Below are 25,922 nucleotides of genomic sequence, written 5' to 3' on the forward strand. Positions count from 1 at the left end.
TATATCCTTTTTTCTTTACTAATAGAAAAAATTAGAGTTCATTAAAAATACAACTTTGCATCTCGGTTTTTTCATTTGCTATTATAAATATTTCCCAATGGCCTATTTTTCAAAACGTTCTAATTTTAAAATGACTGTGTGTAATCGTGTGGGGATACATAACTTGGGTGACTAACCACTCCTTTATTTGTGTGCCTCCACACATGTATGGAGAGTGAACATGTATTGCTGTCCCCCTCGTAGTAAATCTTGTTACCACGAAGATCTTTGTTCCTAACACCTTTTCCTACATTAGGGCTGTTTCCTTAGGATTGATTCCAGGAGTGTTACTGCTGCATCCAAATGTATGAACATTTGTAAGGCCCTTGACTTGTCTCATTGAGTTGTTTACAAAAGGACTGTACCAATTTACACTTCCACTTACAAAGGATGAGAGAGCCTCTATTAAAATGTTTAAAGGCCGGGTTTTTCAGAGCTCTTATAAATCATTGGCTACAAGAAGCTGACTTAGGTTTGTCATATGGTCATAGTCATCTCAAAATAAATAAATATGCATTTTCTATAGCTATAAAAACATGGCATGCGCAGACTGCTAAACAACCACAAAGTAACTTTGATTAAAGGAGGAAACTGGTCTACTTGTTGAAAGTGTGGTAATGAGATAGTTTCCACCCAGCCGGGAAGCGCGGCCCGGAGGGGGAGGGGAGCCTGCATTTCTTCATGCCTCTACCCATCCTGAAGAAGGTAGAAAGGAACAGGTCAGCGTTCTCTTCGTTTACTTTGTAATTTTTTTTAAAGCTGAATATTTCATTTGTTTCCATATGCCTGAGTTGATGATGCCAAAATACGGTTGAAAACTAGCAGAAAAGTTCTCGTGGCAGGGGTTTCCTGTAAACAAACCCCATACTACTGGGTAAGAGAGGATTAGAGCAGAGCCATTTTAGCTGCAACTCCAAATTCTATTTTGTTTCCTTGGGGACATGCTGTTTTTATTTGTGGGCTTCAAATAAAACTGCTGCAGAAACTTTATTTCTGTTCAGAGCATTCTTATTTTCTTTAAGGAATATATCCTATCAGTTACAAATCTTTGTAGAAAATTCAGCTGTATTGCTTTGGAGAAGTTTATGTGTCAGTTTTGTGTTTTTTTTTTGAGTCAAGAAAAAAGGAAAAACTCACTACTGTTATGTTTATATGAGGGCAAAAAAAAAAAAAAAAAAAAAAAGAGAAGGAAGTTGATAATACTTAGCATGACGGTCTTTAAAATCCAGCATCTGAATTTTTAATTCCTCCCTCCCCTCCTTTTTTAAGAAACAGTACAGGAAAGATGGTCTTATTACCCTTGTTCGCATTTCACTGTTTTCACCCCACTCAACCAGGACGAAGTCTTTCCTCAAAGCAAGTGGGAACAAAACATAATCTCTTAAAATATTTTTAAGAGAACATGCTGACTTGGTCTTTGTTAAAAAAAAAAAAAAAAATCAACAAAATGTGCTAACCACATTAAAAAAAAAGTTGTTCAAGGAGTCAAAGGGATTAGCCCTCATTGAAGGGCTGTTTGAGAACAGGCAGCCTTCCGGGGCGAATCCTGGCTAACGTCATTTTGGCGGACGTTTATTGCGTGATCGCCATGTGCCAGGCACCGTTTTAAGGCTTCATGGTGATGAGGGCATTTAACCCTCGGGACCACCCATTCTGCAGGTGAGGCTGGGAAGCAGGTGAGGCCAAGGCCCTGGTCTCCCAGCGGCTGAGGGCGGCGCAGGATTTGAGTCCCGGCGGTCTCTGGAGACTGGGTTCTGAGAAAACCCGCTGTGTGAGTGCTGGGGGACCGCATTAAGCCCTCCGCTAGAAGCGGTGAAGACGCTTTGGGCCAACTCAGTTCCGAGCGCCAGTGTAGACGCGTGGCTTCAGGTTGTCCAGTAAGCCGGTCAGGGGTGTGGCTCTGATCCTAATCTCATCTCCGGTCTTCCCCAGTCTCAGGGCCCTGTGGGAGGGTGTCGTTGAGGAGGACACACCTACCTGGAGCTCGTCGGTTTCACCTCCGTCTCTGCGGTGGGGTCGTCCACACCTTCCCTCTGTTTCCTCCTAGGCCTGGCTCGACCTCCGCTTTGGAGAAGGTGCCCCAGGAACACTGAAGGGCAGGTCGTCTCCCACCTTCTATGAGGATTGCCCAACTCAAGGTATACCCTTCAAAGAATTCCACTTGCTTTGTCTACACTGGGCGATCTAGCTGATGATTGAGCGACTCAAGTTCTGGAGGAGACGGATCCGGGTTCAGACTTGATCTCTCCCTTCCCTACTCTGAACACCCTCTGGTATAAGAGCCCTGGCAGGTCCCTGCGCGGGTGAAGGACGCGTCTGTGGGTGTCCGCCCTGGTGTTCAGAGCGGGCATGTTCTGCGGCCGCGGGCGATGGTCGTGATCATAATAGCGTGACTTAATTGAGCGCTGTGTGCCACCCCCCACTTTCCCCACCCTGCGCCCGTTACCACGAGTGAGGGCTTGCTTATTCCTCCCAAATTCACTTGTCAGCGAGTACTATTTTTTAAATTTTATTTTTATATTTTAATTAATTATTTAATGCATTTATTGAGACGGAGTCTTGCTCTGTCGCCCAGGCTGGAGTGCAGTGGCGCCATCTCAGCTCACTGCAACCTCCACTTCCCGGGTTCACGCCATTCTCCTACCTCGGCCTCCTGAGTAGCTGGGATTACAGGCGCAGGCCACGGGCCAGGCTGTATTTTTAGTAGAGACGGGGTTTCTCCTGACCTCAGGTGATCCACCCCGTCAGCCTTGGCCTTCCAAAGTGCTGGGATTACAGGCGTGAGCCATTGCACCCGGCTATTTATTTTATTTTATTTTTTTAAGATGGAGTCTCAAATACAAAAAAATAATTTTTGTATTTTTATTAGAGACAAGGTTTCACCATGTTGGCTAGGCTGGTCTCAAACTCCTGACCTCAAGTGATCCACCCACCTTGGCCTCCCAAAGTGCTGGGATTACAGGCGTGAGCCACCGCGCCTGGCCTATCTATGTATCTATCTATTTTTTGAGACAGAGAATCGCTCTGTTGCCCAGGCTGGAGTTCAGTGGTGCGATCTAAGTTCACTGCAACCTTTGCCTCCCGGGTTCAAGCAAGCGATTGTCCTGCCTCAGCCTCCTGAGTAGCTGGGACTATAGGTGCGTGCCACCACACCCGGCTAATTTTTTGTATTTTTAGTAGAGACAAGGTTTCACCTTGTTATCCAGGATGGTCTCGATTTGACGTCGTGATCCGCCCACGTCGGCCTCCCAAAGTGCTGGGATTACAGGTGTGAGCCACCGCACCCGGCCTATTAGTTTTTATTTTTATTTTTTAAATAAATTGAGATGGGGTCTCACTATGTTGCCAGGGCTGATCTTGAACTCCTGGACTCAAGCAATCCTCCCGCCTCGGGCTCCCAAAGTGCTAGGATTACAGGCTTCAGCCACCATGCCTGGCTAAATTTTGTATTTTTTGTAGAGATGGCGAAGGGGGGGGGGTCTCGCTATGCTGCCCAGGTTGGTCTTGAACTCCTGAGCTCAAGTTACCTGCCCACCTCAGCCTCCCAAAGTGCTGGAATTACAAACGGGACCCACTGCGCCCGGCCATTAGGGTGTGCTATTATCCCCATCTGTAAAGTGGGGAAAATGGAGTCAAAGAGAGTTCAGAGGAAGCCCCAAAGCGGCACATCTGGGGAATCGAGTTTTGGTTTGAACCCAGAGAGCCATTTTCAAGAGCTCAGCCCTGACCTGCTGCGGGGTCACCGCTCCTAGGTGCTACTTTCTACTCTGGGAGACTTGAATTCCGACTCTGCGGGGGGATCTCGAAATGGGGTATGGTGTGCTTGCCCCAGAGTTAATGCCCAATCAGTGATCGTTATTATTATTGTTTTCCTAAGGCCAAGGTCAACCACTTAGGACAGAAAAGAATGGTATGAGTCAGCATGGCTTTTGGCGCTGGATCTGGGCTGGAACCCCACTTTCTTCTAGTTGTAGATCTTCAAGTAAGAGAATTAAGTCAGAAAGTTAACCTCAGGCCCCAGTTTCCTCATCTGCAAATGGATTTAAGCATGAAAGTTATCAGGAGAACTAAGTAACACCATAATATAAATCAGCTTTGGAGCTGAGAGTGGCACATAGCGGGGCTGCAGTAAATCGTTTTGTTTTTTCCCTTTTATTATTATTACTGTTTTGAGGCAGAGTCTCTGTTGCCCAGGCTGGAGTGAAGTGGCTCAATCTCTGCTTACTGCAACTTCCGCCTCTGGGTTTCAAGCGATTCTCCTGCCTCAGTCTCCCAAGTAACTGGGATTACAGACATGTACCACCATGCCCGGCTAATTTTTGTATTTTTTAGTAGAGACAGGGTTTCACCATGTTGGCCAGGCTAGTCTGGAATTCCTGACCTCATGTGATCCTCCTGCCTTGGCCTCCCAAAGTGCTGGCCTCCCACCGAGCCTGGTCTGTTTTTCCCCTTCTTATCCCTCCTCTTCTCCTCCCCATTCTTCCTATTTATTTATTTTATTTTTTGAGAGTATCGGCCAGGCTGGAGTGCAGTGGCCCAAACACTGCTCACTGCAGCCTCGACCTCTTGGGCTCAAATTATCTTCCTGTCTCAGCCTCCCGAGTAGCTGGGATTATAGGCACGTGCCACCAAGCCCGGCTAATTTTTATTTTTATTTTTATTTTATTTAAGACAGAGTTTCACTCGTTTTGCCCAGGCTGGAGTGCAGTGGCGTGATCTCGGCTCACTGCAACCTCTGCCTTTCGGGTTCAAGTGATTCTCCTGCCTCAGACTCCTGAGTAGCTGGGATTACAGGCGCCTGCCACCACTCCTGGCTAATATTGTAATAATTTTTGTATTTTGTAGAGACAGGGTTTCACCATGTTGTCCAGGCTGGTCTTGAACTCCTGGACTCAAGCAATCCGCCGGCCTCGGCCTCCCAAAGTGCTGGGATTACAAGCATGAACCAGCCACTGCGCTCAGCCCTCTTCTTACTATTATTATTATTATTACTGTTATGGTTGTAAAAGTACCTGAAATAGATACATTTAAATATCTGAGTGATTTCGGCAAAGGAGAGAGACCCTTCGTTACTATTTTAGGAGTGCTCTTGACTGTGTCAACCCGTTTAATACGCCACTTACTAACTGAGCCAGGTCATTTTGCTCAAATTATTCAGAGCTCTCAGGCCCATTCAGAATGAAATCCAAAATCTTTATCATGGCCAGAAAGATCCGTGCAATCAAAATGCACCATCCCCATCCTAATTTCCTGGCTTGTCTCTACACCAACCACAATGCCATGCTGGCCTCCTTGCTGTTCTTTGAAACACTGGGCGCACTTTGCTTCAAGGACTTCGCTTGCCTGTCCCTGAGCCTGGAATGCTCTTCCCCTAGAACCTCTGTGGCTCCCACTGTCACCCCCTTCAGATCTTTATTTAGATATGTCTATGATGAAGCCTTTCAGGGCCAATCTATTTAACATTTCCCTCACCATCCCTCCACTCTGTAGCCCCTTTGCCCCTTGTATTTCTCTCCATAGTACTTATTATAATATCTAACAGACTATAATATCAAATGTTAACTCCATGAGGATAGGCATTTTGATCTGTTTGGTTTCCTGTGGCATCTCCAGCACCTAGAACAATGCCTGGTACGTGGTGGGTGTTTACTATGTACGTGTCACATGAGAGAATTAAAAAAACGAGTGTATTAAAGAATCCAGGAGCCGGGCAAGGTGTGTCATGCTTGTAATCCTAGCACTTTGGGAGGCTGAGGCGGGTGGATAGGCTGAGGTCAGCTTGGCCAACATAGTGAAACCCTGTCTCTACTAAAAATACAAAAAATCAGCTGGGTGTGGTGGCAGGCGCCTGTAATCCTAGCTACTAGGGAGGCTGAGGCAGGAGAATCACTTGAACCCGGGAGGCAGACGTTGCAGTGAGCTGAGATCACACCATTGCACTCCAGCCTGGGCAACAAGAGCGAAACACCATCTCAAAAAAAAAAAAAAAAAAAAAAAAAAAATCCAGGGAGGCCAGGAGCAGTGGCTCACACCTGTAATCAATCCCAGCACTTTGGGAGGCCAAGGCGGGCAGATCACTTGAGGTCAGGAGTTGGAGACCAACATGGTGAAACCCCGTCTCTACTAAACATTTAAAAATCAGCCAGGTGTGGTGCATGCTTGTAATCCCAGCTACTCAGGAGGCTCAGGCAGGAGAATCGCTTGAACCCCAAAGGTTTCAGTGAGCTGAGATCGCGCCACTGCACTCCAGCCTGGGCGACAGAGTGAGACTTTGTCTCAAAAAAAAAAAAAAAAGAAAATCCAAGGAGCACAGAACAGCTAAGTATTGGGACAGCTAAATATTGATTGGAGCACTTACTGTGTGTTGACCATTCCACAACATGGAGGAAACCGGTCTTCCCTTGGAAAAGCCTCCACCCTATACAGGTGGTAAGAGAAACAATATACCCAGGGCTAGGCATCATGCAGACAGTGTCATAAAGGAGGCATTGAACAAAGGAGAGAGTAACTGAAGGAGGTGGCATTTGGAGTGACCTTGAGGCTGATTAGGGTGGTTACAGGTTGATGTTTATATATATGGCATATATGTTGGGGGATTGGGTGGCAGGGGAGGGGTGTAGGCTGTTGGAATAGAGCAAAGAGAGGAGTAAGTATAGAATGGTTTATCAAATGTTTATCCAAAAGCAGGATATGGAACTAGTAAACATTTTATTCCTAAGTTTTTGTGCTGCACAGTAATTAACACAGTGGGGTTTTTTTTTTTTTTTTTTTGACAGGGAGTCTCTCTCTGTTGCCCAGTGGCGTGATCTCAGCTCACTGCAACCTCCACCTGCCGGGTTCAAGTGATTATCATGCCTCAGCCTCCCAAGTAGCTGGGATTACAGGCGTACGCCACTACGCCCAGCTAATTTTTGTATTTTTATTAGAGACGGGGTTTCACCATGTTGGCCAGGCTGGTCTCAAACATCTGACCTCAGGTGATCAGACCACCGCCGCCTCCCAAAGTGCTGAGATTACAGGCGTGAGTCACTGCACCCGGCCTGTTGTCTATATTATATATACATATTTTTCTGAGACGGAGTCTTGCTCTGTCACCCAGGCTGGAGTGCAGTGGCACGATCTTGGCTCACCGCAACCTCTGCCTCCCGGGTTCAAGCGATTCTGCTGCCTCAGTCCCCTCAGTAGCTGGGATTACAGGTGCCTGCCACCGCACCCAGCTAATTTTTTTTTGTATTTTTAGAGGAGACGGGATTCACCATGTTGGCCATGGCTGGTCTTGAACTCCTGACCTCATGATCCGCCCACCTTGGCTTCCCAAAGTGCTGGGATTACCGGTGTGAGCCACCGCACCCGGCCTGTTGTCTATATTCTAAAATTTGGATATGGTATGTTTTATGTGGCCATTTTCTTTTGATGAACATGTAGGTTGTTTCTAGCCTTTCACTATTGTAAACGGTGCTGCATCCTTGTGTATGCTTTCTGCATGAGTGATAATTCTCTAGGATACTGTAATTATATGCTTGTCTATTTTTTTGTGCTTTAATTTATTTAATGTCTATGTTTTCTGTTAAAATATAAGCTCCATGAGGGAAGGAATCCAATTTGTTTTGTGCCACACTCTTGAATTACTATCTAGCTAAGTGCTTGGGAGAAAGGAGTGGTCAATAAATATATATTGAGTGAATCAGGCTGAAAGATTGGCTGGGACCGTGGTGTGGTTCTTGTATCCCAAGAGAGGGAGCTTGACTTATTTTGGAAAAGTAAAATTTTTTTTTGGAGAATTTCACACCAAGCAGTAGCAGGATGGTTATTAGTGGAATTTAGGAAAAAGTATTCTGGACTAGAAAGAAGGCAGGTACAGGAGAAGCGATTATGAGATTATTACACAGGCCAGAAGGAAACAAAGAAACATGGGTGGTGAGAATAGAAAGGAAACGGTACATTTCAGAGAGATTAGAAGGATAGGATTTGTGAGATTTACTAACTAGCTATGAGGTGTGAAATAAAGAAGGCATAGAAGGAAAGTTGATATCTAGCATAGAACATTTTAATTTTACAAACATTTATTCTCTCCCAGCTCCATGGAAAAGGCACTCACTAATTGCTGTTGGTATATTAATTTGTATTACCTTTTCTTCCCCGCTTTCTTTTCTTTTTTTTTTTTTTTGAGACAGGGTCTGTGGCCCACGCTGGAGTACAGTGATGCCATCTCGGCTCACTGTAGTCGTGACCTCCCCGGGATCAAGAGATCCTTCCACCTCAGCCTCCTGAGTAGCTGGGACCACGGGTGCCAGCCACCATGCCCAGCTAATTTTTCATAGAGACAGGGTTTCGCCACATTGCCCAGGCTGATCTTGAACTCTCGGGTTCAGGTGAACGCCTTGGCCTCCCAAAGTGCTGGGATTATAGGCATGAGTCACGGTGCCCGGCTTCCTTTTCAAAAGAGATTTCAGCTGGGCATGGTGGCTCACGCATGTAATCCCTGTGCTTTGGGAGGCCGAGGCAGGCGGATCACCTGAGGTTAGGAGTTCCAGACCAGCCTGGCCAACCTAGCGAAACCCTGTTTCTACTGAAAATACAAACAGATTAGCCGGACATGTTGGCGGGCGCCGTAATCCCAGCTACTCAGGAGGCTGAGGCAGGAGAATTGCTTGAACCCAGGAGATGGAGGCTGCAGTGAGCCAAGATTGCGCCATTGCACTCCAGCCTAGGCAGTCAGAGCGAAACTCCGTCTCAAAAAAAAAAAAAAAAAAAAAAGATTTATAGTCTGTTAGAGTCTGGTGAGGAAGAGGGTCCTGTACACAGGTATACCAAGAACTCAAGGGAGTGACACAGGTGGGAGGAAACTAGCCCTCAGGCAACCAAGTTAAACACTGTATTGCTGTTCCAGAATGTGGGGAGGGGAGGACAGTGGGTGAGGACATTTCAACCTTGCCCCAGAGCCACACATGACTGACTGGTAAACATCCTGGAAATAGGGGGTCGAGAAATATGCATCAGTGTCAATTTTTAGAATTGAGGAAATTTAGGTTGGTGTTAAAGGGGGAGTCTGACTTTGGGTTCAGTTGGTGCATTGGCTTTACTGTAGTCGGGAAAGTGGGGAAGCAAATTATTAGCTGTGTGACCTCAGGCAGGTTACTTAATGATCCTGAGCCTTAGTTTTCACTTTTCTCTCTCTTTTTTTTTTTTTTTTTTTGAGATAGGGTGTCACTCTCTCGCCCAGGCTGGAGTGCAGTGGCGTGATATCAGCTCACTGCACCTCCACCTCCCTTTGTATTTTTTTAGTAGAGACAGGGTTTCACCACGTTGGTCAGGCTGGTCTGAACTGCTGACCTCATGATCCACCTGCCTTAGCCTCCCAAAGTGCTGGGATTACAGGCGTGAGCCACAGCACCCAGCAGGACTCCAACTTCTTAGAGTTTGTCATGTCCTCTTTGTTAAACCAGGATGGGGTCTTTAGGAGATACTAGTATCTCTTGGGAAAGAAAGACTTAGTTGACGTTCGATGGTTCCTTTGGTTTTATTTCCGTTTCATTTAGTGACTTCCCAGTGCTCTTGGAATAAAACCCAGAGTCTTAGCATGGTCCACCAGATCTTGCCAGCCATGTTCTCAGGACTTTTGTTTTGTTGTTGTTTTTTGAGACAGGATCTTACTCTGTTGCCCAGGCTAAAGTACAGTGGCACAATCTTGGCTTATTGCAGCCTCTGTCTCGCTAGCTCAAGTGATCCTCCTGCCTCATTCTCCTGAGTAGCTGGGAGTATAGGCACACAACGGCTAATTTTTTATTTTTTTGTAGATATGGGGGTCTCGCTATGTTGCCCAGGCTGGTCTCAAACACCTGGACTCAAGCACTATTCCCACCTCACACTTCCAAAGTGCTGGAATTACGAATTACAGACGTGAGCCATCTCACAAGCCATCTCGCCCAGCCGGGGACTTTGTTTTTATTCTAAGACGCATGAGGGCTGTGTTATCGGGAATTTTGTTTTTATTCTAAGACGCATGAGGGCATGACATAACCAGACGACGGCTTTTGAAAAGGTCAGTTGTGGCCACTTAGAATGGGACTGCCTACATTTCTGCCCTGTAAACACAGGGACCTTGCATGCAGAGACAAATCAGCAGCTGGAAATGTGTTTTGGGAGTTGAGGGGAGAGTTCCAGGTGGGAAATATGTACATTTAGGAGCTTTCCAAATATTGATGGCATGTTGAACCTTCGGACTGGATAAAATCACATGAATAAGAAAGTGTTGCTAGCATTGGGCATGTCAGCACCTGGAAGTCAAGGAGAAGAGTCTAAAAAAGGAGCCACGGGGTCTGGGAGGGAGCAGCCAGAGAGGACTAATGGAGATCAGGAGAGCATGGGGATCCAACTGCAAGGCAGGAAAGAGCTCTATCAAGTGTTGCAGATGTGGCAAATACCAGGGAACAGTGAACTGGTCACTGATATCCTGCTGCAACGAGAGTCAAATCTCCGGTCTTCACATGGGCCTGCCTTGATTTCTTGCTCCTCTGTCCCTACCCTGTCTTCATTCCATGGCCCCCAGACACACTGGCTGCCCGCCAGTTCTTTCTCCAAGCTTGGCTCTCTTCCTCTCTGGTCCTTCTCCCCTTCTGTTCCCTCTGAATGAATGGAACCCTCTCCATCCTGGTATGATTTGCCACCTGACTTTCCTGGAGGGTCTCTGCTCCTCAGGGAGCCTCAATTTAAAACAGCAGGCTTTTCCCCTCTCCTATGACCCAGTCCCAGTAGGTTGCAAATATAACTACCGGTGTGTTGTCTGTTTCCCTCCAGAAGATAAGCCCCAACAGGACAAGGAATTCATTTGTTTTGCTTACTGCTCTATCTCCCATGCCTAGAACAGTGCCGGGGCCCCCAAAACTCTGGGCTCACAAGCTCTGTAGTGCGTCTCATTTCATTCTCCAGAGTCTTGAAGAAATGTGACTACTACTTATATAAGTAACACAAACAATTATTTTAATTGTCTTCTTCATCATCTTCATCATTTCCCTTTTATAGATAAGGAAACTGAAACCCAAGAGAGATTAAATAATATTCTAGGCCTATGCAGCTCTCCAGAGGTAGAATTTGAGTATCTGAGCCCAAGTTATTGGAGAGAAAATGTTCATAACCAGGACACTATGTCAGAGCCTCCCCCTCTCCTCCCCCTCCCAGAGAACCAGGGAGTTTAAACCACTCTCAGAAAGAACAGAAGCCAAGTTCTTGAAGAGAATGAGAAAAGGGGTGCTAGGCTAGGGGAACCCCAGGGCTGAAGGCTCTAGGTCAGAGAGAAGGCTGGAGTTCAGATGCCTAAGTGAAGGGCTTGCCAGGACTTGAGGCTGGAGTTAGGCAGGGGCCAGATCTGCAGGGCTGGTGGGGCAAGCTATGGAGTTTTTCTTCCCTCAAGGCAATAGGAAGCCATTAAGGGGTAGTGAACTTATTTGATATGCATGGTAAAAGACTTGGGTCTTTCTGGGTAAAAATCTTGGATTATAGGTAGAGAAAGCATTAAGGGAAACCTAGAAAGGAAGAAATTTGGAGAAACCTGTACATACAGTACTGTCTGTGTCTGGAGGAGAACATGTGGTGGCACTGACACCCTTTTTCCCCTTGCATTTGGGCCCCCATGCTCTCCTGAGGTCCCTCAGACCTTACTGCCTGCTCCTTCTCAGTCCCCTTTGCTCTCTTTCTCTTCTCCTTGACTTCCGGGCGCCGAACCACCCTAGGGCCCAATACTAGCACCTCTTTTGGGCAATTTTATCCAGTCTGATGACTCAACATGCCATCAGTATTTGGAAAGCTCCTAAATGTGCATGATTCTCACCGGGAACTTGCCCTTCCCAACGCATTTCCAACAGCAGACTCCATGTTCACGTGCATGGCACCTGCCAGTGGCACCTTGGTGTAGGCTTTTGTTACAGATAAAGGTAAATGGACACAATTGAGACATATGAGGGTTTGCTGACAGATGCAAGGTCTGTGTACGGTGGAGTAGGGTGGAGATTAAATATCCTGATTAGATTTTAAGATTTTGGCTGGAGATTATAATGATGATTGAATTTCAATTAATGTTAGTTACCTTCTTCTTCCCCTCCATCCCTCATTCCAAAGCTACCCGTTTGGAATATCTGATGAAGGCAGAAAACTTTAAAGAGGTGTTCCCAGTGTTGTGTTTTGTGTGCCATTTTTAAGGGAGTTTACATTAACATTTTGAGTGAAGGTAATTTCAGAAAACGATCCAGAATATTAGGAGTCATGAGTTGTGTTTGCAGTGGGGGAGGGCACTCATCAAACGCACCAATGGGACAAATCCAGTTAAAAAATGCTGTCAACCTTATCAAGATTGACTAATCCAATCAAGTTGGGAGGGTACTAAAACCTTTATTTAAATTGAGCCTTATTCTTGACCCCTCCCTTTTTGGTGTGCTTATAAAAACCAGCAATCACATCTCTTCCAGTATTGTTTAGAGCCAGGTAGAGTGAAGTCCTGTCCTAGAGAGTTATCAGGTTCCAGACCCTGCCTTCTCTTCTGAAAGGTAAGTTCTGCTATATATATATACACATATATATATATGTTTTTTAATTGTATATTATTGTGATACTTTACAGAGGAGTGAGTTGCATGGGATCAAGAAACTTAATAGAAAAGAGAGCAATGTGTTGCTCCTTCGAGCTGTTTGTTATTCCTACTTACTTCAGTGCATTCAGTCTTGTTCAAAGGGCTGTCCTTGTTTCCTTCTCAAATGTCCTTTGTAGTTTGCAGATGCTGGCAGGTTTGCCTAACTTTTTCATGTTCTTTTCCTGCTAACTCCTCGCTGCAGTTTTTCAGGTTTTCCTGCTCTGAACACTGAATTCTTTTACGTCCCGTATCTATGTTGGCTCTGTTTCAGCTCCAGGGATTTACACACAGTTTCCAAATAGTTTTTCTATAATAATTCCACAGTAAAATAAAGACTTGTGAAATTAGATCATACCTCATTCTGTTCTTCTAATTAAGGCTGAGTCTCAACAGATGATTCCAGTAAGTGTTAAATACAGCAAATCAGAAGTTTTGGTTTTTTTCTTCTTCTTTTTTTTTTTTTGTTATGTTACTAGCTCTGAGCATGAGCATGCTGGGACTGGCAGGATCTGGATAGAAAATCAGATGTTGACTAAACGAAGAGGCCTTATATCACCAGAATTAAATCAGAGATAATGGTGTGATTTTATAAGCGCATACTAGGAAATACATCTTAAGGAGGGCCTGTCTGTTTGGATAATTGTGAAAAATGAAGTGTAGCTCATGTTTGCTGCATTAAAACAAGGTGAAGTGGAGCTTTTCTGCCCTTTCTCCAAGTAACATATGCAGAGCTTTTCTTTGGGTTCCATTCTTTGTTTTTGTTGCTGGCATCTAGTAGCACCTGACTCCTTTAGAGATGGCCTAGGCAGGGAGTGATGGCGAAGCTGGATTTCTTGTGGGTGGAGCTAAGCGTAGGAAGACCAACGTTCGATTTTCAATTTTCACTTCGTGCAATATGAGTTCCTGGATTTTATTACAAAACCAAATGTTTCCAGTGTTCTCCTGTTACTTTTGGAGTTTCCATATTTTAATTGTTTGAACTATACATGCTTTCCAAATAAATGTGAAGTATGAGTCTCACATTCTAAGGGAAGAATGTGTCTCAGGGAAGCCCTCCCGGGCGAATTCAGATCCCTCTATGTCCTTCGGGAAACACAGTATGTATTTGCAACCCAGCAGTCAGTCACTGGCAGAATTTTGCAACGATTTCCCAGTTTTGTTGGCAAGACTCCAGGAGAAGGTTCTTTGTAATTCTTTGCTCAAACATAAGGAGTATCACATATAAATAAAACTCTTAGAAGATAGATCAGTGAATATAATCATCTTTCAATTTTAAAAGCTACAACATAATAAGGCACTTTTTTTCTTTTTTTGAGGGAGGCGGCGAAACAGTAACAAATCATGATGCTATAATGTGAACAAAGTGGTAGCTTTGGAGGGCACAGGGGAAAACAAGCACAACCGTTTTTGCTCAGAAAATACTTCAGTAGCAACAAGGTCTGAGAGCCAGGAATCTCCTTGTTCTTACTGAAACGATTATTTGTCAAAATATTTGATTGTTTCCCTATTCCCCCTGAAAAGTTTGGACTTTTCTTTATGCTCGATTTTGACACTGGAATTTTTAACTATCAGTGCTATTGTGTTTACAGCATTCAAGATCTCAGAGTTCAAAGGTTATCCATTAACATGTAGAATGAGGCTACACTTAAGGCTCAACCTGGTTCCACTTGTTCAGTTTCTTTGTTGTGTAGCAAGGCTCATAGTCATTTGTTTTCATAAAGTTAAATGAAGTTTCTTGTTTATGAAGAGTGTTTTTGGACTGTGTTTTAGAATGTGACAATAAGATTAAAAAATATATTTTAAAGAAAGGTATTCATCTTTTGTGAGAAAAGGAATCCTAATACTAAAAGTGATCAGTATCAGTGGACTTGAGTGAAAAAAATCACCCAATTTAGGTTTTTAGTGCTGGCCTAAGAATCTACTGGCACTGCTAATTAATTAAGTGTGAGTAAGTAATTGATTCACTTCCTTTTTAAAAAAGACTAACCAGACCATATGTGGGGTTAGTAGTTATATATAAAATGACAGCAAAACATGACACTTGGCAAATTCTTCCCCTTTGCTGAGCTAGCTGTCTTCTCAGATTCCTTTTCCTATTTATTAAGATTGCATTGCTCACCAACTCCGGATCATTTCTGTAGTGCGTTCTTTCTTTTGATTTAGGAAATACATATTTTACATGCTTTTCTTGATGTGTTTTAAAGTTTCATTTTGGATATGCCGAAGGCCAGTAAAAAAATAAATATTTGGCTATTTTGTTGGTAGCGACTTGCATAGATCCATTTCACATTTGCATTAGTATCCATTTTGGGGCAGAAAAGTTGGGGGTGTGCTTGTTGTGTCTATGGTTCCTCGAGGCTTACTTAAAATGGGGAAATATCACAGGCTTTGGGAATCAGAACCTATTTTTGTCCTTTTTTTTAGGAAGGAAAAAAAAAAACAGTTGGGAAACGCTTTAAATGAGTTGGGCGTAGGGAGGAGGGGGAAAGGGTAGCGTTTTTTGTTTTTTTTTGTCCCCACTTTTTTTGTCCCCGGTTTCCTCCAAATGGATTTCTATCAAAACCAAGTAGATTCTTGGAACCTAGACTAAGTTTAGAAATCTCAAGTTAGAATAGCGCAAGCCCGGCCCTTTCAGGAAAAAAAAAAAATCAGAACAATTAAATAGCTTTCTGAAGATACTCATTTAAAAACTTTATCTTCTCGACCTTCTTCACGCTTGAAGAAAATCTGAGGTGTTTTTCGCGCACAGCTGCCTTCTAACCCGCGCGCAACTGCGTTAAGGTTTTTGTTTGTAATTCGGGGTGACCCAGGGGTTCGGGCCCCGGACCCCTCCCCTCGCCCGGGCACACCTTGCAGAGGAGGGGGCGACGGGGACGGGGGACGGGGGACGGGTCTGCGCCTGCGCACACCCTCGCGGTCCCCCTCCCCTAGTACCTGTCGCGGCTACGGCCGCGGCGCGCGCCCGCCACGTTAAGCCGGATGGCGGGAGGAGGGGTGCGGGGCGGAGGACGCGGGGAGGGTGGCACGGCGCGCGCTCGCCCTCGCTCGCTTCCCGGAGGCGGAGTCGCGGCGGGGGGCGGAGCGGGGGCGCGCCTATGCTGCTCACGTGGTCGCTGGGGCGGGGCCGGGCGCGGAGCGGGGCGGGGCCGGGCGGCCGGTGAAGGCAGGGGGCGGGGCGTCTCCGAGCGGCGGGGCCGAGGGAGGGCGCAACAGCTGCTCCCTGAACACTTTCTGACCCAACAGTCCCCCGGCGCCGGACGCGCCGCGCCCCGGCGGCTCTAGGGACCCCCCGTGCCTGCACTGTCCCCGCGCGGACGAGTAGGGGGCGCCCGCGCCTTTGCCCCCCGTGCGCACCCCCGCCCCGCTCACCTTAGCCCCGCGCCCGAGGTGAGCCCGGCCCCCAAATCTTCCGGGCGGGGGCGGGGGTGGGGGTGGGGGACGCTTTTTTTTGTCGGGGGGGGTCTTGGAAGCGCGAAGCTACGAGGCGCCCCGGCGGATGGCTGCATCCCTCGCCCGGGGCTCCCCGTGTCTTTTGGGGGGCCGGGTGCGGGCGGGGAATCCGGGAGGTGTCCGCACAAAAGGCCGAGAGAAACTCCGCGACGCCTCCCTCCCTCCCTCCGCCCTCCCCGCCCCCTCCCCTCCGCGCCCGCTCCTCCTCATTCAAACCCGGCCGGCCCGAGTGGTGTCAGCTCAGTCCCGGCCGCCGCCGCGCGAGGAAATGGCCGAGGAGCCGGAGCCGCAGGTAAAGGGGGCGCGCCCCCCGCCCGCGCCACCCGGGGCGCCCGCCCGGTCCTGCGGAGGCTCCCGCGCCGCCCCCGAGGCGCCCGGCTCGTTGTCTTGTGCCCCCCAGGATGACCCCAGTTCCCCGCCTCAGCTTTCTATCCGCTCCTCTAGGGCGCCCCCTCCCCAGCCGGCTCCGGCGTTTCCGCCCGCGGGAAGGTGCGGGCGATTCCGGACTGCATCCGCTCTTGGCCGTCACACTCACGCCGCACGATTCAGAAGGGCTTGGGGTGCGGTGTCCCCAGAATCTCCTCCGGGAGCAGGGGTCCGGGGGCTGCGGGGGTGTGCGGTAGGGGGTTGTTCCGAAAAGTTGCGTCGCTCCTCGGGGCGGGTCTCCCAATTTGCCCACTCGGCCCTTGGGGCGCGGGCGGAGAGGGTACGTCGGCGTGGGGTCCCCCGCGATGCCCGGGAGGGGCTGGGGCAAGTTGGAAACGGCCAAAACAATGCGTCCGGACGGGCATCCCCCGCAAACAATGGCCGGGACGGTCCACACGGGCCGGGCGGAGGGCGCGTCTAAGGGACCGCGGGAGGGGCTGGGCCTCGCCGCGGACCCCGACGCGCGCCCCGGTGATTCCCTCGGGTGCCCAAAAATCTGTCCCCGGGAGTCTCGGGGCGCCTGCTCATCCCTGAGCAGGGATGCACGGGCTGCGTTTCCTGGATGTGTGCGATAAGGTGGCTTTTTTTCCCTCTAATTTTAAAGATTTTTATTTAAGTCTTAATGTTGTATAAAACACTTAATGTCTTTACGACTCAATTGTAGTGGAACACCCAAAGCCAGCTGGAAGCAGAACTGGGAGCTCTAAAGGGCAGGAAGGATTGAAATGCCCAAAAGTGCTGCTGCTTTTTTTTTTTCTTTTAAAGGGAAGTTTCTGCCAGGAGGTGCCGAGTGGTGAAACCGCTCAGTTTCAGATGCACAGCCCTCTTGTCTCTCGATTTGGCCCCGACTGCGAGCGGGACGGGATGGTGGAGGGGCGGAGGGCGCTGCTGGGGGCTCAGGAGGCTGGATTTGGGGCCGCCTGGGCGGTCCCGCCCGAGGGGCTAGAGCCGGCACGCGGGGCGCGCAGCCGGAACCTGGATCCCGGGGATTTGGGAAGACGTTCAGGGCCCCGGTTGGAACCCACATTTTGGGATTCTGGGTAGGGCCACCGAAGACGGGAAGGCGCATTCTTGGGCGGGTGGGGTGGGGGTGGGGTGAGCAGGCGGGGAGTTTTCCGCCAGGTTTAGTTACAGGAGCTCTATAGAAAAGGCCCCTTCTGGGACCCTGGCATCCGGGCCACCCTGGGAGCCCCAGAAAGTCTTTTCTCTTTTTCTATTCTCCCCGCCCCCCCCCCCGCCCCAGAAAAGGATAGTCATTTCAGGTTTAAGGCTTTGGTGTATTGTTCCACTTCGAAATTCCTTGAGCCTCAGTTTATCTTCTTGAATCAGCCTATGGGGCTTGAAGCGTTGAACATTCCTAAACACAGAGGAAGTAAATGGCGGTTGCAGTTGTCCATTGGCCAGTTTGGGGGTCCTGTATTATTGGCCACCGTATGTCCTACAGCGTAGCTAGGTTTCTTAGTTTTCTAGATCGTTTGGAAGCATTAAGCTGTATGTTTTAAGAAGCCTAGGTCTGATTTAGTTCAGGTTGATTCAATTATGTCTTCATCGCTTTTGAGTTGGTTGAATGACTTGACATGAGATTAAGCTCAACAAAAGAAAAGGCGAGGTAGCAACAGCTGCCGTCCAGGCCTGGCCACTAGGTAGGGGTCTTAGGAGGCCTTTTACCTTCTCTTTTGTATATGTCAAGAAGGACATTTACAATATTCTTATTTTACTGTACTTTTTTCCCCTGAAATGGAAGTTCTTTCTTGACTGATATCAAGAATTAAAATGCTAAGTTTTATGATACTTAGACATTGAGTAATAGATGTAGTTTCTAAAAGCCTTTATGTGTCTGCAGTGACAAGTGTAGAGGAATAACCTCATTTCTTTCTCTCTGAAAATATAACAGGCAAGCCACTAGTTTGTGCTTGCTTAGTTAATGTGTGCTAAGAACTTTTAAGGTGTGTCCTTAATGGTAGATAACTTTTTTCCTTCTGAGAAGTCATATTTATTTTAGATACTGTTTTGTTCAGTGTTCCAGAGACTAATAGTGTTTCGATTTGTTTTGTTTCCTAACCCTGATGTTGCTGCCATTTTTAATCGGTTATATAAGGATTAAATTCAAGAGGCAGTGACTTACTTAAAATTCAGTTGTCAGTAGTTACAAGGCAGATTTATAATTTATTTTAATTGTTAGAATAGGATTAATAATCTGCTTGTTTGGAATTTTAATTATTTGGCGTGATGAGGAAAGCTAGTCCTTTAGATAGAATTGTGTCTTTATTTGCCTACAGAAGGAGGAAGTAGAGGACAAGATATGACTTTTATTGGTGAAGGACACACACTTTTTTCTTTAGTGTCCCACTTCTTTTAATCTTTTTGTCTTCACAACACTTTCCTAACGCTTTGCAGTTTGACCTTTGCTGTTTTTTAATAACTTGTGAGATCGAAGTTTAGCAGTTCTGTTGGGTTCCTATTCCCTTTCACTTCTTACTCAGAAAAAGGAACTAATACACCACTTAGAAAAAATGTGTAGAAAACTTTTCTCCCCTTTACCCTGAGGAATCTATTTTGGTAATAGGTCAAAATTTTTTTCCAGGTAGTAGGGGAGGAAGGAGGAGCAGTGAAGGTTTTGACTTTGACTGCCTTTACTTTTAAGGTGGGGGTAAATTTGCATTTTCTTTGTAAGCCTCCATTTTTGGCAGGAAAACTTAAGGGAGGAGTAGGAGCTCCTAATCCCCTTCCAGTGGACTTGTTTTGGAGGAAATCTGAAAATAAGACTTAATCATCAAGTCACTTATAAACTGATGAAATAATTAAGGAATATAATGGCCTGGCAATGACTAAGTTCTTCTATCTCCTCATTGCAGATACATGCTAATCACTTTTTTCTCTCTTAACAACATTTATTATGAAATGGCATGTTTTCGCCACAGCAGGGTAGCCATTTCCCAACCCTGGAGCACTCCTAATTCTGAGATGCCTGATTAGAGCCTCGGGGGTCCCAGAAGATGTGCTGTTTTCCCACTTTATAAAATTACATTCTTTTCTCACAGTTGTCACAAACATGATATTGGTTGGTAAGAACTTTGGAGTAGTTTTAATGACTCTTGACTGCCTCAAAGATGGCACTTTAAAAAAGGAGCTACTTTTATCTGACGCTATTTGAAAGTAAATGATTGGACCCTTTTTATGTTTTATATGAAGCTTTGTTTCCATTTGCTTAAAAAAAAAAATCCAAATTGTCCCATCTCCTGTATGCCCGTATGGCCTGTATATTATAGATTTTGAGGTTGCTGGGTATGATTTGTTTTAAATGGTTCATTCCTAATTTCCCATTTCAGTTTAATCCCTGAGCAGAATGTTTAATGAATGAATTGGGAAGGTGAAGCTGAAGGACTGAGCAATGGCTGTTTTCAAGCCTTAGAATTAGAAAGTAGGAATGAAAAACATGAGAGAGTTGCATAAACTTGAGTATTGCACTAATAAATGTAATAAGATTTTAAATCCAGTTACTACAATTGAAATATACAGAATTAGTTTTTAGATTACTGGGATATTAAAAAATAAAAACCTGAAAGGTATTTACAGAACAGCTACCAAAATGGAATTAAAGGAATCTCAATCTTGTTAAATATTCTAAAGAGTGAAGGGTTTGGTTACAGCATGTAAATTAAACTTGAGACAATGGCGGGGTGGGGAGGGGTCTTGATCCGCACACCTCATCTCCAGATTTTGGCGGGGAGGGGTGTTAACTAGTTTAAATGCACGTGGAAGAAAAAATATATTACACAAAGACGGCAGGAAATTTCTTAAATTCGGGTGAAGGAAGCCTGATTATTGAGTATCACTTAAGGGCCTCATTTTAGAGGCAGTATAAAAACTTTCCTGAAATGCTCATGTTTTTGGAGTAAGGTGAACTGGGTTATTTTTCCCCAACCAGTAATAACAGACAAATTTGCAGTGGTATCTGGGGCAAAGGTTTTTGAATTTAGACCACGAGGGCAGATAGAAATCTGACTTGAAGGAAGTAGAAGAACAGGGACCATTCTTTCCTAAAATCTGCAGCTCACGATGACATGCTCAATTCTTGTACACATCTATCTTCCAGATAAATAGGGGGGAAGCCCCTGCTAGCCAGCTGCCGCCACATATTACCCTTTTATATTTAACGTTGGAATGCTTTCCATTTGAACATTTGTTGACTGACTGTTCTGAACATCTCCATTACTTCCTGCCCAGGGTATCAGCATAACTGAGTTACTGGAAATTTGGGGACAGTTTGGTAATTTTATGATAAAGTTGAGAAATAAAATTACTAAACCTGAAAAGACAGCTGAAGAAGTTGTATGAGAGAGTTAGTTGGATTCCTTACTTAGCCTTTGTTCTTATTAAGCTTTACAAAACTTGTTTCTGACCTCCACATGCCTGTACTTCCTATGGAAAAGCTCCCCTAGACTCAGAAGCTAGGTTTTTAACGGATTCGTGTAGTGTTTCTGTATTGGTGTTCCATTATTTTCGGGTGTGTCTGGAAACCTTTGAAATTTAAAATATAGTTAAATGGACCGGAAATGTAGACTCTAGACATTTCTTGAATCAAACTTAGGAATAATACTTCTACCTGTATCAAATAAGGATAACATAAATCATCTCAGTTATACTGAAGAAGTGTGTTTCTTTCTTTTGTAATCAATATATATATTTTTTTCAGTTTATAAGTCTACTGAACAGTGATTGTATTATTAATTGAAAGGAGACTTTTCCCCTTGATTTTGAAAGCAAACAGGTGACTGGAAAGAGCCAGATACACAACTTTAGTATGTAGTCAACAAAAGATAGGATGGGAATATTTAAATCTTGCAGAAGAAAGATGTTATGCCTTAAAAGGCATTGCCTAAGCTTGTATTGAACTAGGTTACTTGAATTGTGTTTAATTCAGAGCGCTCACTGGAAAAAGCGGTATGGTGTAGTGGTCTAGTCATGGGCTTAGTTATTTGTGTGTGTGTGTGTGTGTGTGTGTATATATGTGTGTAATACACACACATTCAGTGTTTTCATTGCAGAGAGTTAGTGCAGGTAAAGATAGAACAGTTTATTTAAACAGTTTATTAATTTGCTGAAATCTTTTTGGTGCAGTTAGGCCTGTCAAATTTTTACAGATACAAGATTGTACTGGTTAAGTAGTAGTAATAGGAGAAATGGATAGCAATGCTTAATCTTGCTTAATTAAAGTTTTTAAAAATTCACTTTCCTTATAACTTTTTTTCAGATCAGGATGTTTTTAAAAACTACTTTGGAGATGACAGTACCTGTTAATATTGAAACTAAAGCTACTATGTTATACTTTAAGTTCTTATTAAGATCCCTTAACTGACCTTAACTGATTTTATGATGAATCAGGCAGTTTCTAGTTAATGACACTCAAATATGCTATATGATTATATTTTTATAGTAGTTTGATCTCTAATCCTAGTTATAATTGGTAATTTATGAACAATTTCAGCAAAATGAAGTTATTTCCTTTACGAGCTTCCCAAGTTTGAAGAGTTGAGGTTGTAACCTTAAATAAAAACTTTGAATATTCCAATCTTTTTTTTTTTGCTTAACTTGGAAGCATCTTTCCACAGCTATATTAGGAACGTTGGGTTGACCATTTAGCCTCATGGGTGTGACCCCTAGTAATTTCCTTGAAACAGTGTTGAAGAATTTAGAGCATTAAAAATAAAAAATAAAAAAAACCTGTAGCTTTTTGATTGTTAGTAGACGGCTCTACAGAGTTTTCTTCACTTGTCAGATTAAGAAAAAATACTGTGTGTAAAATCCAGAGGGAAAACTTTGAGAAAAAGTGTAAACTTCTAGCCCGGTCTTAAAGATTCAATTTTGTAGTTTTCAGGGTACAAATGCATTGGCCAGAGAATAGATATTTAAGTTGAATTTTTTAATAACTCCTGATTTGGACACTTCAGTAACTCGGGAAAAAGTAGCTTTATTAGCAGTATGACAGATTGTGTATAAATATAATTTTTCTGTGTTTTTGAGGACTTTGAATACCTTATTGCTTCATATTATGGTAGATACATATTTCATATCAACAAGGTAAGATAACCTGTTAAGCCGAAACAAAGAAGCTGTGCTGTTTCTAAAAATTAACAGTTTGAGTACATCTGGATGTAAAGAAAAATATTCCCAAGTTACAGTAATTGTCAGCAAAGTGGCTGTTGTACCTAATTAGTTGTACTTAAGCACAGATTACTGTGGTTTTTATTAAGCAGTGTATAATGTGTCGTATTTGCTAATTTCAAGATCTACAGGTAGTGGTAGCTTTAGTCACAAATCAGTGTGTAATTAGTGATCTGAAGAACATCACATTTCTAGTCCAGCCTTTTCTAGCAATATGGTTCCTACTGGATTTCAAAGATTATGCTCTGGCAAATTGTAAAAGTGTCTACTTAAATAATCCCAATATAAATTAAACCCTAGTATTTTCTCAAAATATGGCTATACTGCATAGCCACTTGCCTTAGGTGTTAGGGGGTATTTGAGTTAAGGTTAAGTTCTGTCGTTTACTGGAGTAAAGATTTTAAAATGTTTTTAAACATTGGAAAACATTTTTGTGAAGTACTTTTCAGTAAGCTTAGTGTGTTCATAATGCTCACTTCCTTGCAAACTAGAAGCATTTAGATTATAGTGTTGGATTATAATATCCTCCTTTTCCCCTTCAGTTCTTTGTCAAGAAAGACAATTGACTCTATCAGCAGTGCCATCAGTTTACTGCTGCCTTATGTGTGCAGGAGTGTGGAGAGCTGGAGGCTTCTGGGAAGGCTTATGTTTGTGCACACACCCCATTCAATTGGAATGGTGATTTGCTGTTAGTAGATTAGAATTTCTATTTTGCTGTATTCCGTTATTAACGTCTTTATTGTTACAACCACTTTGATTACTGATTAGCAAATTGGTTTTAATCGATGTAAACCTGGTTTAAAATTATTCATTGTTTTAGAGTTTAAGGAAGTGTTCTGTCCAGTATGTTACAGTTTCTAAGTCCAAGAGCTGAAGGCATTTGCTGTCAGAGATAGCCCTAGGATGCCCGGCATTTTTGTTTTGGAGGGTCATAAGTGGAGTGAGTATAAATTCAAATGGTGCAGTTTTTTTTTTTGCTTGTGCTGATCAACTTTATGGTGTGTTTAATGCAATTTTTTTTATTACACTCTTGAAATTGCACTCTTGAAGTTGCAGAATGGCAATTAGATGGCAGCCACTGATAGCCATGTAGAAGTTTTGATGAATATGCAAGTTAATTTTAATTTCTGATCAGTTACGGTTAGTGACTGTGGCCAAACATGTGTGTACTGATTCTACACGTATGCTAATTCCATGACGTTTATTCACCAGCTGTGTGTTGAGTGGCTGACCCTGTGTCCAGCACCTTGTTTCAGGCATTGGGGGCAGCAGTGGACAAGGCAACAGAGTCTTGGTCCTGAGGTGTTACTTTTCGAAAAAGACAGTTACAAGCAAACATGATGGTTTTAGATCTGGACAGAAGTTCAGAGGAAGTCATCCCCGAGCTGTCACAATGCTTTGGGGGTAGGGTGTGCTGGGCAGTCAGGGATGGCACCTTTGGGGTGCCTAAGGATTCCTGTGACCCTGGGAGCTTAGGACAGTTAGGCACAATTGATTATCAGAGTCTGTCTCAGAAGCTTCCCTGGAGAAAGAATTGCTGCTGTTTTGCCAGGAGGGTTTCCTTCCCCATCTGACCACACAGGAAGACCCCTTGGCCTAGAATGCCTGCCCTCATCTCCAGGTCTCCCAGGCTGTTCACCCTCCCAGGCAAAGTGGAAGCTTCCTCTCTTCTTAGATCGTTTCCCACTGAACCTCCTTCATTGTCCTTCACTGCAGTGAAATAATCCTACAAGGTCTTGGGTGGAGAGTGATGGTAACTTCAGATAATTGAGAATTGGAACCAAAACATTCTTCTATTAGTAAATGTTTTCAGTAAGTTATGCTGTTTCCCTGAGTGGGAAATAATAAAGTTACCCTCCATCGTGTTTCTTTTCTTTTTTTTTTTTTTTTTTTGGGGGGAGACAAAAGTGTTGCTCTGTTGTCCAGGCTGGAATGCAGTGGTGCGATCTTGGCTCACTGTAACCTCCACCTCCTGGGTTCAAGTGATTCCCAAGTAGCTGGGATTACAGGTGTGTATCACCATGCCCAGCTAATTTTTGTATTTTTAGCAGATAAGGGGTTTCACCATGTTGGCCAGGCTGGTCTCCAACTCCTGGCCTGAAGTGATCCACCCACCTCAGCCTCCCAAAGCATTGGGATTACAGGCGTGAGCCATTGTGCCCGGCCTCACATCTTATTTCTAATCCCGAGACTGAGTATAGAGCTGGTGTCTGTTTTTGGAAAAGATGTCAGTAGAGAAGTGGAGTTCCCCAAAATTACAGTTTCACATATTAGTCAAGTTTCTAAAATACAGTAATAATGTTGAGAGCTGACATAGGGACTAACTTAGATTTTTTTTTCCCCCAAATTCTCACCTAACTTTGATTTTGCTAAATAAGGACATTTAAAAAAAAAACAAAAAAAAAAACTCCAGTATTGCTTATTGCCACTATTTGATTTTTTGAAAAATAAGCGTATTTTAGCATCTAAAAGTAGGAATGACCTCAAATAAATGAGTCTTTGTTCTTGGCCAGGGAAAACGTTGTCAGAGTTTGATAACTGTTTTTCTAGGGTATGTGCTGTTATTCAGTTAAAATATTGCCTGGGATGCTGGCATTCACTAAATACTTGTTGAATAAGCAAATGAAACTTAAACTTCTATGTATAGAAACCTAAGTTGTCAGACTCATGTCCAAATAGCACTTCACATTCTGATTAGCAGAGTAATTGAATATTCTTTTCAGTGTGTAGATCTATCCCCAGAATCACAGAATATTGGAACTGTAAAGGCCATCCTATAGTTTAACCAACTGCATTAAATACATAATAGAAGGAGGTGGTATGTGGCAGTGACAGCTTGAAGGTTGTGACTAGAACTCGGGTCTCTGGTGTGTTCTATTATATCACACCAAGCTGGTCACCAGCCCATGTGTTGATCCTCCATTGTGATTGCAACAAAGAAAAGACTTCAGGACATTCTTTTACCCTAATCCTTGATCTGCAGTCTTATTTAGAAAAGCTTAATGTTAAAGATCTAGTTTATTCAAAACTAAAGATAACAAGGAGTATGAGAATTTATTTCGGAGTGTAAAGGAGATGTTTCCTTGCCTTCTCTGAGCCTACAGGCCCTCGTTACTCTTTAAGGAAGTAGAGAGAGGGAGGAAAATAAAGTATGTTTTTGTTTTTTATGGTTACTTTGCTGGGAGTAGTTTGCATCCCTTTTGATTTTCTTGGGTGGAAT

The 25,922-nt window shown here is 44.3% G+C and overlaps 1 protein-coding gene across 8 annotated transcripts in view; it reads left to right on the top strand.

Annotated features, from left to right (window-relative positions):
- The first annotated feature begins 684 nt into the window (after nucleotides 1-684).
- The window catches only part of ZNF217 (zinc finger protein 217), a 42,919-nt gene continuing 17,681 nt past the window's right edge, over nucleotides 685-25,922 (top strand). The window contains exons 1-2 of one of the 8 annotated variants that reach the window (XM_050746518.1): nucleotides 685-758; nucleotides 2,087-2,177. The gene's annotated coding sequence lies outside the window, so the exon portion shown is untranslated. Of the gene's footprint in view, nucleotides 759-1,605; nucleotides 1,699-2,086; nucleotides 2,178-12,500; nucleotides 12,579-15,891; nucleotides 16,049-16,319; nucleotides 16,404-17,511; nucleotides 17,578-25,922 lie in introns of those variants that run through there. The other 7 variants (XM_050746511.1, XM_050746513.1, XM_050746517.1 and 4 more) reach the window with 7 other exon arrangements.

The sequence above is a fragment of the Macaca thibetana genome, chromosome 10 (assembly GCF_024542745.1).
Source record: "Macaca thibetana thibetana isolate TM-01 chromosome 10, ASM2454274v1, whole genome shotgun sequence".
Classification (NCBI taxonomy): Eukaryota; Metazoa; Chordata; class Mammalia; order Primates; family Cercopithecidae; genus Macaca; species Macaca thibetana.